The sequence below is a fragment of the Protopterus annectens genome, chromosome 11.part0 (assembly GCF_019279795.1).
Source record: "Protopterus annectens isolate FY-2018-M chromosome 11.part0, PAN1.0, whole genome shotgun sequence".
NCBI lineage: Eukaryota > Metazoa > Chordata > Ceratodontiformes > Protopteridae > Protopterus > Protopterus annectens.
In genome coordinates this window covers 1,524,654,874-1,524,670,996 of record NC_056745.1, presented here as the reverse complement: position 1 = coordinate 1,524,670,996, position 16,123 = coordinate 1,524,654,874, and positions in this window count along the sequence as shown.

Genomic DNA, 16,123 nt, shown 5'->3' with positions numbered 1-16,123 from the left:
TTGACACTTCACTATTGACCTGCATAATACATGAATTAATAACTGAAGCACTACAGCAAAACTGACCACTGTCCACCACAAGCAGATCATGGGCAAATTCATAATAAAGACCAACATAAATGGTGTATCCACTTTGAGCCAGTGTAATTACTTAGGCCAATATTTATTTATTTATTTTTTACACGAATTGTGTCTCGTTACATGGTTATGCTATTTGTGTTGGTGTTAATGCACTGGATGTTTACTTATTACAGGCCAGCAAGAATCCTTACATAAATGTTTACTTTTGAAACGTAACTTTGTACCTCACTTCCTGGTTATACTGTATGTACTTGCGTTAATGCACAGAACATTTGCATCGATGTAAAATGAAAGTACAAATCAAAGCAAGTGTATAATCTACAAGGAGGCTTGTGACTATTACCTAATCAAAAATTTTCAACTCGCATGTTCTTTTAATGTAGTATTATGAAATTGGCACTCTTTTTGTTTTTTTATTTTGTCCCTTTTATAATACATTTACACTTATATCCTTGAGCCCAAAGCATCTCCAATAAAGCATTACCATTGACCAATTTATCAGAAAAAGTAACAGAAACAGTTTCTCACCCAAGCAGTTTATTTTCACACAACCCTCTATTCTAATGTGCTAATAGACTGAAATTAATCAAGCAATAACTACGTGTATTGAATTTTACCTTAAGTTCAGTTTCTAATATTATTGATATAATGACTAGTATTATATTTGTAAATAACAAGCAAATAAAAGAAGTTAAATAAAATAAGCTATTGGAAGAAAGGAAAATTAAAAGTACATACTTTGTTCTCATGATGTATAAGTTATATTTGTGTTGATTCTTTGAGAGAATTGGATGAAACTAGGTTTTTAAGATCAGTTTTTTGTTTCTTCTTCTTCGTGTCAGTCCAAGTATTCTTTTCGGAGGATCTTTTTAAGGATGTGGATGCTGACCATTCTATTTCTTCCGGTATTTTGATTATGTTGCTGTGCTTGCTGAAAGAAGATGCTTCCTCGAAGTTGTTAAAAGTTCTTATGTCATTTACATAAAAGATTCTGATTTTTGCTGGATAGACAAGTTGTGCTTTTATTTTATTTTGTTTAAGGAGTTTCACAAGAGGCCATGTTTTTTTTCCTTAATTCCAGTACTCTGGAGGAATAGTCATTGTCAAATCTTATTTGATTTTGTTTAAAAGTTATGGAACTTTTTCTCCATGCTGATTTAAGTATAAGTTATTTATCCAGAAATGATAGGAATTTTACTACAATAGATCTTGGAGTAGTTGGTGGGGAAAGCATTGGTTTACCTATGGCTCTTTGTGCCCTCTCTATGCCGCTGGATAGTCCTTCTTTTAAATCTAATATTTCAGGTAGCTAAGAGTTTAAAGACATATTGATGTCCTCACCTTCAGATTTCTCTGGTAGTCCAAAGATGCTTATATTTGTTCCCCTTTCTCTATTCTCAAGGTCATCTATTTTGTTAATTATCCAATTATTTTGTTGTAAAAGGAATTCACTATGGTTTTCCTCCTCTTTAAGTCTTCCATCTATGTCATATAATGAAGTTCCAATGTCAGATATTTTTGTTGTTGCTGTAATATTTCTTTGAGCACATCAGTTTGTTTCTGACAATTTTCTTTAAGGTTTCTAGATTGTCTTTGAATTTGTCCATTTTCAGAGGAAGTCCTTGTAGAGTGGTTGACATCAGTTGTATGTCCTTTTTCAGTGTAGTTTCAGAGTGGGAATTATTTGAGTTGCTCATTTCCACACTGTTGTAATAAGATTTTGATATTTTAGTTTGGTAAAGTTTATTATTTCCCTGATTTTTAGTATAGTTTTGTGGAGTTCCAAAAATATGCTGCTATCAGTTAGCCATCTAGGCTCTGCCACCTGTCCGTAGTGTTTTCATACCTAAAAATATAGCAGAAAGTAAGTGGTAAAGGGTAGCTCATTTTGATTACCATTGCCAGACCACAGGATGTTTTCGTGTTTCCCAAGAAGTTTCATTTTTTTTTTATTAAAGACAATTATAAGATAGAAAGAATGAAATAAAGCTCAATTATCACAATAATTTAAATAGTATTTCTTGCAATTTACTCAATCAAAATATATACTGAATCACATAAGAATCAACTACTATTCAAACCATAAAGCCACTCCCCGCTGTGACATCCTTATTCTCCCTTGCTATTCTTCACAGACATATTAACTCTCCATCACTTGGTTATTTAGTGTGATGCCATTAATAACCACATGACTGACAGGAACTGCTACATCCAAACATTCTGCACTGACAAAAGCTACATGTGTGACGAAAGGTTCCATAGAAGCCAGCTTGATGAATGTAATAGGACTCTGATACAGAACACTGCATACAGTGGCACAGGCATTGTTTTATATTTCTTGAAACCCTTGCAATCCCAAAGCTTATAAATCTCATCAGCATATGCATGGCCACAGTCAGTTTAGGAGAAACCAGAGGAAAAAAAAACCATCTCTTTAATAAAAGCCTCCCATATGCAAGTTACAGATAATTCTCAAAAAGCCAAAGTGGGTGGTTGCCATATTTCATTAGTATAATAATGTTATTAATTTATGTTTAAGGTGGTAACTTTGGGGTATAGTGCTACGTTTCTGTAAAAGTTTGCATATGTAAGAAAAAGGATTTTGCAGAAGTAATTAAGTGGTTTGTTTTAATTAGTATCATGTTTGTGTCTATATAATATTCAGTACTGATATGCTGTTGAGTTGGTCAGGGTTTGGATCTTTTACATCATTTAAGGATGAAAATGACAAAGCATATCAAAGTTGCATGAAACATCACTTATCTGTTTTTGATAAATCATAACTATCTCTGCCTACTGAAAAGACAAAAGTGGTTTCAGAATTTACAATCTGTGTAATCTGAAAAACAATCCAAATGTCTTTTTGAATCCAGGATTCCTGGGTATGGGGTATTGTTACCTATATTAATTTCTGAGTGGCCACGGACAGAGTCTCATCAAATCCCTTACTCAACACCTTTTATAAGCCTTTTAGAATTGACTGTGGAGCAGGCAAGCAGTATCACTATTTACACTGTTTACATAAAATATTTTTACAACAACGGAGAGATTTTTGAGAAGAACTGCTAAGGTCACAGGCTTTGAGTTGAGTTGTGTTCTCAGTGGTTCATGACAGTCAGAAGATAATAAGATTCTATACAAAGTTAAAACAGATACAAATTTCCTGAGGTAAGGAAGACCTGTTCCTCTTTTGTTCAGTGGCATCATAATCTCCTGCTCAAGAATTTTCTTTCTCTTATCATTCCAAATAAATTTAAAGAACAGTTTCTGTATCTTGCATAGCTATCTTTAGTTAGATATTGTAGGCATACATTGCATTCTGTGGTATACTTTAAGGCAGAACATCATCTTCTCAGCATTCATCTAACCAGCTAATAGTAAATGCAACCTTTTCAAGATGTGAATACAAATTTAGCTCTGCTCAGTCATATGCCCTACTAGGGAACATAGTTTAATTCCTAAGAATTTAGGGTAGTTTATCAGTGATACAGAATGGAAGAGTGATGAAGCATGACATAAAGCTTTTAGCTGTTGGTGATATTGCCAGTATGTCTGTTTTTTGTTTATTGGCTTTTAGTCCAAGGAAAGTATGACACATTTCTAAGATACTGGTAGGCTTGGTACTATATTTTGATAGGTTTACCTTTAGTACTACAAAATTATTGGCAATACTTGTTAGTAACTATCAAATTATATAAGGTATTTACCTTCATTTGGACTGGCAATGATCCAAAATCCTTTCAGAGAAAGTGATGAGATACCCATGGCATACCTTTTGTGGAATAATACATTGAAAATAGTCTGTACCACTACAGAAAAATCCTGTTAGAAGTTAGAAACAAATCTTTTACTGTCCAGAGCATTGCCTCCTGGTGAGGAGATGACATCTGTCAGTTTCTGAATTGTTACTGGTTTGAATAAGTGAGCTTAAACATTAGAGAGCTGTAAAGTCTTCAGACATTGCTTCTAGACAGTACCAGATAAACCAAAACTGCAGTACAAGTGTACAACTCCTGACATTGTTGGCAACTTTTAGTGAAGTGTGCATACACTTGCATTTCTCATACATAAAAAATAATTTTACCATGTCTAAATGATGGTCAAGATTCATTAATAAGTGCTGCAAGTAGGCAGTATACAATTACATAGGAATCTGTCACAGACAGCCTAATAGTGATTCATAATCCCATGTTGTGTTATATTGATATGGTGCAGAAGCACTGATGTGCTGCAGCAGATACATGCACATGACCACATGATGCTGAAACTGGATAGACAAATTAGGCTGTAATGATGCACAAATGTTTGCAAGATGAAAATAGTTATGCTTCATAGTTATATGTTTGGGAAATTGTGCACAAGGATATGCTTAATAAAAAAGGGTCAGATACATAAAAAATACTGGAGATGAACACTGCAAGAATGCTGGCAGTAAAAGCATCATTTGTGCAGCAGCATGTATTAGCAATTACTGCTTCTTGACTGTAAGTGCAATGTAGTATCCAGTACCAAAGGAAATAATAACACTATCAGTTGGCATAGCATAACTTTTGTGATTAGGAGATTGTTTTCTGAATAGACTGGCACATCATGCAGGTGTAGGAGGACATGTATTGCCTACACAAAGAATCAATATGAAAGCATTGCCTTCTCATACATGGGGAGGTCAAGATATAGAAAAACATAGACTCTTTCACTAAGAGTTCATAAAAAATAAATTAGGCTTGTTATAAAACTGAGGGACAACATGTAATTTGACTGTAAAGTCAATACCTCCAACTCAGATTGTTACAAAACATACTGCAGACTTAAAAAATAAACAAGACTAGCAATTGATCATGCTAAAGCAATCCATTTTAAAATCGTACAAAATGCGCCTCGGGGCACCTCAATAAATTCTGGAAATCCTTAAAAATCTGGCTTATTTTGTCTTAAGTCTCAAATCTGACTCAAAACCTATTTACGCAAACTCATCTCAAAACTAAAAAAAAATCTGTATTATCCTTTTCACAACTAATCCTTTATTTCACAATCATCAATTATCTTCTTTTCTTCCTCTATGCAGGATAATTGAATGCCTCTCATTTTACTTCAAAACCATTACTAGGTCAGAAGTACAAAAGCATTTGGAGAAAGACAGATTGTTCTTATCACCCATTCTTTTGTACCTTTCATTTCAATCTATTTAGTTTAGACAGCAAATTATTCAATAAACGTCTTTCTTTTCTTTTTAATTTAACTCTCACTTCCATGACCATTATTCATAGTCTTATGCTAGCCGAAGTCATCATCCCTTCTTTGTCACCTCAGAAAAACTTTGGAAAAGATCATCTATGACCAAATACTAGAGTGCATCTTAACCTATGACATTCATAAAAATAGCTACCATGGTTTTAGCCTGGTTACAGTGTTAATGTAGCCATCAACTCACTGAAACATCTTTTCTAATATGGAGCAAGGAAAATTAACAAATGCTTCCTTCCTCGGTACCATAGGTCACTTCCTGTTACTCCTCAAACTAAAAGAAATAGGTGTTTCTTTTCATGTTCACTAAGGTTTTAGTGCTCTGTCCCTAATTGCACCTTCCCCTTTCTTGGACCTAAAAGCATCCACATCTCTGGATCTACCCAAAAAGATGAACCTTAAGGATCCATACTTGATCCTCTCCTCTTTTCTCTTTTCATAAACTAGCTACTTTGGGTCCTCCTTCACACTAACTGTATTTTTTATGCAGATGATACTGTCCTTACAGGATCCAGTTGTAACCCATTCCTTCTAAAACATGACATTCATAATTCCTTCCCTACTACCTGACATTGGCTTCATAACAATACACTTACTGTCAACACTCAAAAGAGTTACACAATGTTATTTGTTACACCATAAAAATTACAATCTTTGCAAAGTATCACTATTACTGCTCCATCAGATGAAAAACAAAAATATCTAGTCATCCTATCTGCCCAGCAACTCACCTTTCATTTACATACTGAGTGCCAAACTCATACAGTATTATTTCAAATCAAAATAGCCTACAAAAGTTCAAATTCACTTAGAGTTGAATCTGGATGACCCATAAATATAAGTATACTCATTCCGAGATTAGAATGCAGACTGCCAATCATTGCTCTTGGCTCCACCCAAAAAACATCTCCAATCTACAGAAAAATCGAAGCTGCAGATTTCATCTTCTTCTTCCCCTCAAAATGAACACCACTGTCTGTCCTTAGAAAAGCATGTGGCTATCTGGAGTTGCTAGCACTTCTTTTCTCCTGTATACTTATCTTCAGACTATTATATGAAAGACATTACCCCCTCTTCCCAACAAACTTACCAAACTGACCATCACATACCTGTCCCACTCCCTCCATAAAAATGATTGCCTACAACTCCTAAGGACACCCTGTACTTTTGCTACCTGTGAGAAAGCCTTTTCTAAGATTTCTCCATCAAGCTGGAGCTCCATCTATTCAATGCAAACAGATGCTACTGCTCATTCTTTTTGGTTGAGACTTCAGTAGTAATATCGACTCAGTACTTCTTGTCACTTCTCTCCAGATTAAACATTTTTAAAGCATTTCCCTGTTAACCACCCATTTTAATAAAGTCTACATGATTATACTGACAATTTTTCTGCTTTCTACATAGTGTTTATCATGTTTTGTACATATTTGATTTTTGCCTCCTATGTCTGTTGTGAATTTTATTGCTATGCTTTATTATATGTATGTTCAACCTTTATATGCTACCAATAATTGATCATTTGAACTAATACTTGATCATTTGAATATATGTTTTGTACTTGTACTAGGTCTTTATTTGTCTATTTGGCCTGGGTTGTATCTGAAAATGTTCCTAGGGCTGGTCCACTTCTCCACTTAGCACATGTAACATACATACATAAATGAATAAATAAATAAATAAATATATGAATAAAAAAATCCCAGAAAGTAAAGTCACTGATTTTTGAATAATAATGATAGAAACTGTTATGCAGCACAATAAAAATCATCTTTGTTTGAGGAAACACTTTGAAATCATTTTAGGCTCAGTTAAAAGCATGTATATATCTTATCCTGTAAGCATAATAAATAAATCAAGCAATGAAAATCAGCCTGATGTTAATAATTTACCATGCTTGATAGCTTTCCTAAGTGTACAGCCAGCTGTCAGACTGGACAACTTAAAATAATGAATATATTGAGACTCTCCATTAACAATTGATAAGTCCACCAGGTGGTCTCTTTCAAAGAGTTTTAGTGAATTTGCTATACTATAAATATATAAAAGTGTTATAATTAGACCAATTTACAGACAAAAAATGTGAAAGAACAGACATATGAAGATTGTAGACCCATTTGCTTGTCTTTTAGCACTGAAAATTAATGGAGTGATTAGCTTAAGAAAAATTAAAAACTGAGATGAAATATAAAAATGTATGGAGTACTAATTAGCCTTTTTTATATAAAATGCCAAATCTCACACAATAATACACACTTGTGTAATGCTGGACTACAATGTTGTTGTTTGTCTTTCAGCTTTTTCCCGGTAAGGGGTCGCCACAGTGGAACTCTGGTCCGCTAATGATTGGCAGTAGATTTTTACGAAATGCCATGGTGCCAGCTCGATGCCCAACCTTCAATGAAGGAACACCCATTTATGCATGCATATCTTTCGAATGCTACCCAACCACGAGGAGGACATGCAGACTCACACAGAAGGCACTGGACTACAATAATATATAATTTTTTTTGACTTTTTTCGAGCATTTTGATAACTTTGATTAGAAACCTTTGCTACTTAAACTTGTTAAATGAGGCTTATCTTTACAGTTTATTAAGTTGAGATATCAATATTTACATCAGAAGTTAAGAAACATAACTTGAAGAGTTGCAAAAAAATACTAAGATGACTTGTATATATACATTGCACTAAATTAGAAAAAAAGGGGGTTTCATTACCAAGATATTTAGTAGAGGACAGACTTGCATTCAACAACACATAAATAATACTTGTTTTGCAGCACATAAGACAACAGGATATACAGTATGTAATGGTATGGTTAGGACTGATGTATTTTCCACAGGGTTATACCTAAACACAAATATTCTAGGAGTTCCTGAAATTCATGTGTGAAGCATTATCACCAGAAACTGGAAAGAATCCACTAAAACTATACAAAAGAAAATACTTTATTTATTTATTTATTTATGTTACATTCGTTGACCGGGATAGTCTGAATGGATACATGCCCATTTTCAGTGGAGGCCCGGGGAGAAAAGCTCTAGAGTATACATAATAAAACATAGCAATATGGACAATATAACAGAAACAAAGGTGAACGTAGCAATGCAGACAAATACAAGTAAGCAATTACAGTTAACATTTTGACATTCAAAAGTAGACAGTTTCATGACATTTGTAAGCAGTAGTTATAGTGAGGAGAAATGAAAACACATTAGCATTGACATCTAGTAGATTTTTGTACATTTTTGTACATTTATTAAAGTTGGCTAGCCAGGTTTGTTACAGTGACAGAGCCAGTTTAGTGCCAGATGTTGTTTGAGTTTGGTCTTAAATTCACGTGGGGAGGAGAGCATAGTAATATCAGCTGGGAGTTGATTCCATGTTCTATCTGCAGAGTGTGCCAAGAGAGATACTCCTGCTGTGTTGTTGGTTTTGATTGTAAGAATTTGAAGTTTATTAGAGGATTGAAGCAGTCTCTGATTAGTTTGGGCAGTGATACTATTTCTAAGAGCTGGTGTGTTATCTGGATTATAGAGAATCTTGCTAGCTATGACCAGAAGGTTATATTGTATGAGACTGGGGAATTCTTGCCACCTAAGCTGTTTGAGGTTAATGCAATGGTGGGTTCTGCATGGCTGGCCAGTAACAAATTTGGCAATGTGATTGTAACAGATAGACAGTATGTTAAGTAGTGACTTGTTTAGATTAGACAGAAGGGGGGAAGCATATGTAAGTGCTGAAATTAGGTGAGAGCGGGCAATGGCAATTTTAGCTGGAGGGGTTAGAAAGGTTTTAATTCTATACAATGAATCAAGTTTTTTATTGGTGTTTTTTATTATTTGATTAACATGAAGTTCAAATTTTAGGTTATTGTCAGTAATGACACCAAGCAGTTTTGTAGAGGGGTCTGGGGAGATAACAGTACCATCTTTTACATTAATGGTGAAAGAGAAAGTTGCAGACCTTTGAGTAGGTGTGAATAGCAACATTTTAGTTTTTTTGGGATTTAATAATAGCCATCAACTAGTGAGCCAGTTTTGTACAATATTAAAGGTGGACTGGGTAGCATTCTTCAAATCTGCGGGAGATGTGGCTGAGCAAACCAGAGTGGAGTCATCAGCGTATTGGATACAGCTGACATAATTTGGGATGACAGTATATAAGTCAATAATGAAAATAGAGAACAGTAGGGGCCCTAATATGGAGCCTTGTGGTACTCCAAGGGTGTTTGGTAGTAGTATAGAAAGCTTGATCTGCCAGAGAACAGCCTATTGTCTCCCCATCAGGTAGGAATTGAACCACAATAGGGCATTAGAATCACCTTGAAGATCTAAGTTATGAGAAAAGATTGCAGAAGTTACATTTATAGTCACTGACATATTGCTGATCTAGAGACTTCTTGTTTATTTATAGAGCATATCAGAATGACTATCAGTTTTATTGTTTTAGTTTTATAGGTACTATTAGAAAATAAAAAAAATGTGAGAAGTTAATCAGAACATTCAACAGAACTCACAGATTAACTAAATGGTTCTCTGAAGAGTAGTCACTAAACAGAATAACTTATGTACCGAATTTAAACAATGTATAAAGTTACACGAATTTAAAAACATACTGGGTTTATACTTTGGTATAAAAAATTACTCTGCTGTTTTATAGGCAGGCATCTTGGGGTGCTATCCTTGACCCACAGGTGAAATTATATGACATGCTATTCTAGTACCGAATTATAAAAAAGAACTGCATAAACATTGTTAACAATAAAGAAATGACAATGACTGTTTTCGATATTGCACTGTATGGTATACCTTTTATGTAATATTAATGTATCGTAGCTGTTGGATAACTATGCATTTCACTTACACTTATGTAGGAAGATTTATCCAAACTTTGAATTACAAATGTGATTTCCTGTCATTACTTTTATTGCAATTATTAATTTCAGTGGCATTTATGTATATAAAGAGCTATATTTCCAGTTTGATTCATTATCCTGCCACCTGCCAGAACACCTCCACTGAAATAATATGGTATACGTTTGCTTGTGTGCAAGCAAACATAAAAGTAAAAGCAAATAGAAAGTATGTATGAAGGGCAGAAGTGTTTGGTGCTGTTGCATGATTATTACTGATTGTTTATTTATTTGTTTTGTGATTCTAAATGCTTTAGTAATGTTTTGTTTGAATTCATGAAGAATACTTCAATGTATTAAAGTTATCTTAGTCTTTTGATGGGGGTCCATTATTTTAATGCACGCAAGGTATGCTCTAACAACTTTTTATCTGACTGCCCCAATAAGATGGACTCCAGCATGGTGAACCACCCTCAAGTCACTGAAAGCCCTTCCCATACCTTCAGATATGAAAAGCCGACATATCTCCTCCTCACTACAGCAATAAAGCATATACGATATTGCACAGACCACACCCCCTCAATATTTCTCACGCATACACACACACACACACACACACACACACACACACACACACACACACACACACACACACACACACAAATATTTTATTTGTACATGTGTTGTACACAGTAACAAAGCATATTTATTTGACAAATTCTTAAAGCATCCCTGCCTGTGCTGTCAAACACCTGAGCCTGTATTTGAACTTCCAGACACAGTCCTGTTGTGGAGGAGTTAGTTGTTTCGACAGCCTTCATTTCTGTTTTACAAGCCAACAATTCCCTAACCCCCCCACCCACACTCAAAACACACATACACATATACATTTATGTGTATATAACTGAATAATGTATATATATTTTTGATGGTACTATATTAAGTTACTGTGCACTATTTTTATTGCCACACCCAAGGACATAAAACACTTCCTGGAATGAAATCCCCCGGAATGGTATAGCCATAGACCATTAACACATTTTCATGATTTGAATAACTACAACATTTGGTGATGCTGCAGTTTGGATATGCCTGCACTTCAATGAAATACTTTATAAGAGTGAAAAAAAGATGTAAGTGATCAGTTAGAGACAAAGGCATACCTTATTTATCCTATGCATATTTTCAGAATGCATTAGCTAAAAGAACTCTTTTCTATATATGTTGACATTTGAAATAAAAAAGGTTGGTGAATTTATTTAGTATTTTATGCCACCTGCATGATTTTTTCTCTCCCTCTTGATTTCCCTCACTTGGTCCATCTCTTCCCCAGGATTATCTGTGCTTTTAAACAAGGCACTGTTCTCCCCCTAATGTTCCCCTTGAATAAAGAGAAGTGGACCACTGAATTTCTGCTGGAGTGCTGGAATACAAACATTAATCATAGATATCAGGGGATGAAGTCTTTCATTCTCCCAGCCAGGTTGTTTTTTTCTGCTTCTAACTCTGCTTCTTAGCGGATCACTATCTAATTACAGTCTTGCCCACTGTATACCTACAGTACTATTTCCTAAGAGGTTTTTGACACATTCAATTTCAAAAGCTACATGTGGGACAAGCCATAATATTTGAGAACAGTAAGTGTCACAAAAGCACTTAAGGCAGCGTAATGTAGCACAGAACAAGTTCACAGTTGCACTCTTCAAAAAAGCATTACAACTGAATCCTGATTTAACAGTAACACAAACCAGAAAGAAATACAAGAAAATACATTGCACATCTTGATAAATGTATCAAAAAAATGTATTGTACTAGCAGTAATGCCATTTGTACTGTTCTCAATTTCCATATAATGCTATAAAACTCTTGCACGGAATTCTTTTCATTCATGAAATACAGAATGTATGCTTGTGTCGAATAATGTCATTTCAAGCAGATATTAATACCTCATAAATTTACAACAGTTTGTCATTTTCCACTATGTATACTTCCAGATGAAACAAAGCAACTCTGTCCACCTTACAACTTTCTGTAAATATTTGTGCATATCTCCCATTCTTGACAATAGTCACAGACTACCAAATAATTAATAACTAATACCTCAGGGTATGAGCATTGTGGTCTCATAATCTTAGGGTATTTCTTTCTTTCTGCCATGGGGCCCTTGAACATAATGATACTCATGAATCTATAACTCATGCTATTATTGTGAAAGTGGTACATTTATAATTCATATTTCACACTTTGTGTAGCATTTCACAAACAAATATCAGCAAGCTCCTCACTTGTGCATGTTAATGAAACAATTTTATTGATCACATCACAAAAACACCAGCGGCTGTAATATAATTAATGTCTCTGGGATATAAGACATCCTGGTATTGGGATCGTCATGAAAATATGTCATACACTGCATATTTTTAATAAACCTAACACAAGTGCTAACACCAGAGGAGCTGTGCATGGAAAAAATAAGCTGCCGTTGTAAATATTGCACACTGAATCTGAAACTTCCAACCCGATGTAATATGCAACATCTATAAAAGTCAAGCACCACATATCATTAATGTTTAATATTTATCGTATTATTTTTGCCCAATGACCCACAAGCATACCTCCCAACTTAAGTATTTTAGTTTCAAACTCCATATCCTTCAGAAAATGAATGCTAAAGGAAAATCTATCATTATAACAACTTTTTAAGTTTAAAAACAGCAGTATTTAAAATTTGTTCTAATTTATGGACACCCCCTTTATTTTAGGCTTTGTCCAGATTTCTCAGACTAAGAGGTTGAGAGCTATGCATCCAACACTCTCCTCAGTTAAATAATTCCCTGTGCAAGAGGGACATCATCCAGACAGCTATGAGGGTGCTTTGAATTCCAATCAGGAAACACATTGGTGATGAGATCCTTTCTTTTTAATTTGGCCTAACCCCACCAATTTTGTTGACATGAGCAGTTTCATCACTGTAAGTGTTATAATGCCACCTTTGTATATCCATGTTCCCACACATGTGCTGACACAGCTTGGGTGGCCATGCCAATATCTTTCCCACCACATGGTCTCTGTATCATGATACACATGTACTCTCTGTATGAGGCCCTTTCTTTAAAATGAAAAGCAGCATGATTAAGATGGGGTTTACCATCCTTACACCTCCAAAAGTGCTTGTCAGTCTTCCAACTCATCCACTAATCAAACTTCAGTCACCTGGGCTATAGTGAGGGCCTCCAGTCCTCCAACTCATGCACTAATCAAACTTCAGTCATCTGGGCTGTAGGCAGGGTCTCCAATCCTCCAACTCACACACTAATCAAACTTCAGTCATCTGGGCTATAGTCAGGGTCTCTATGTCACCAGTGCAGTCAATGACTTGAGGTTTTTCAGGGTTCCAGATGGCTCCAACCTAATTTTGGACATGCCAGTTGTTTGTAGGCAAACTGCATTGTAATAATCTATTAGTCATGAAAACCTGAAAAACACATTTGTAAGGAATGCGCAAACACGCCCCCCCCCACTCCACAAGCAGGCAACTGCACACACGGAGCCACCCTACAGAGTGTAATAATTTCTGAGGTCATTGCACTTCAGGGAAGTATGCGTTCTCAATTATAGGAACCTTAGTTGAGGAAATTTCAGTTCAGCAAATTGCACATTATTACACAACAGGCCACAAAACTATGCTTTATCATACTGAGACTGTCTTGAATATGCCATATTATTCATATTTTTCATGGCATTAGAGGCACTTAACCAACATCTGGAAAGTAACTCAGTAGATGGCACAAAGAAATTCTATCAGGTTTCAAGGTAAAGACAGAGAGATAAAGAATGTAGCCACCAGACATCCTTCATAAAGGATGCCAAAAACAACGTGTTCACCAGTCCAAATGACACCGAAGGCACATGAAAGGAATACTTCCAGCAACTTCTGAATGAAGAAGACCCCACAAAAACTGTATTGTCCCAGTCACATCCTAAAATGAAAAAGGAAGAAGAACATACCATAGAAGAAGAAAGAACTAAGGAAGTAAAGTCTGGGAAAGCAGCATGCTTAGACAAGATGATGGGAGACATGGCCAAGCTGTTAGGTGAGTTAGGGCAGAAATGGCTACTGAGAATGCTCATAGCATTATGGAGAGTCAGACATATACCAGAATAAACCTATTAGTGTCAGCATAAAAAGGGGCTTTCACAACTGTGGGCAATATAGTTGTATCAAACTCCTTTCACACTAAATGACTGTTTTGGAGAGGCTGATTGATAAATGCATATGTAGAGTAGAAAGTAAGATGAGATATGAGCAGTTTGGACTCAGAATACGATGCAGAACAACTGACCTGATTTTTGCAGGGAGACAGATAGTTCAGAAGAAGCTAGATATGAGGAAAAAATCCTGCTGGACATTTCTAGAGTTTGAGAAACCATATGACAAGGTCCCAAGAAAACTAATATGGGCAGTACAGTGGTGGTTCAAGTCCAAAATACATTGGTAGAATTAGTGCAACTGTGTGCAAGGACCCCAAGATACAAATACAATCAGTGTTCAATCTCACAGAGGGTTTCCAGTACAAGGGGCTGTGCACCAGGGTTTAGCTCTGAGTCTACTGCTGTTCATACTGGTGATGGACTACATTAGAAAACAAATCAGAGGGGACAGATCAAAAAAGTTGCTGTATGCAAGTGATGTGGCATTACAAGCAGACTCTGAACAAAAAAAAAAAAACTTCAGCAAATGATGTGGGAATGGAATGCGAAACTGAAAGCACATGGGTTGAAACTAAGCACAGAGAAGACATTTGTAATGGCACCATATGGAAGTAATCAGAAGAAGCTGAGAAAGGAAATAGAAGGGAAAATAGTTGAACAGCCCAACAGCTTCAGGTATTTGGGAGTGGTGGCCGAGGAAAAGGGAAATATGAGGAGGTCAAAGACAGAATCATAGAGGCTGCAGCCAAATGTTACATTGTGTCAGGTAGTTTATATTTATTTACTTAACATTTGTTTACCAGGAAGGTCTGACTTGGAATGAAGCCAGTTTTCAGCGGAGGCCTGAGTGGAAATGCTCCAGATCCATGTCTTTGTAATGTGCGTGGAAAACGGAGCACCCACATGAACAAAGGAGGACATACAGACTTCTCATTAAAGGTACCCCAGCCGAGAATCAAACTAGAGAACCTCTTGCTGTGAGGTAATAACACTACCACTGCACCACTATGTCGTTTATGACAGAAGAATGCCAAAGAAACTAAAAGTAAGGTGCACAAAACAGTGGTGAGACAGAAACATGGGCAGTGAATCCTGATTATTTGAGGAAACTAGAGGTGAAGGAGATGAAGTATCTGAGATGGGTGACATGATGCACACTGTGGGACAGACAAATCAATGGGGACATCAATGCAGAACCCCAATTAGCTCCAAATGCAGATAAGGTCTTTGTGTGCAGATTACAGTGGTCTGGCACATGTACAGGAAAGCAGAAAACAATCTGCTAACAAAGATTTGGAAAAGACAGGAGAAAAGCAAGAGGAAACAAGGGTGTCCAACAAAAAGATGGATGGATTGTGCGGGGGAAGACCTATGACACTTAAGTGTGATGTCAAAGAATGGAGAACAGTGGTATTGACCAAGCCCATGTAGAAAATGTGAAACGGGGGGGGGGGGTTGATGATGGTATGGTGATGATGATTCATATTTTCTTAAGTCAAACAGAACACTTTATAAACTGATATTCACAGATGTTATATAAGTCCCTGAAAGGAAATGTGCATGATTCTGCTTTCATATGGACAAGCAAGATTATGTAAAATCACTTTAAGGGACTGCACATACAGTTTAGTTTGGTGTGCCCTTCTTTTTTCTTTTTTTCTTTTGTGTTTGGTGATATTTTGATGTTTTGAGTGTAATCCCTGGTCCATAGCCATGGTAACAAGAGATTAA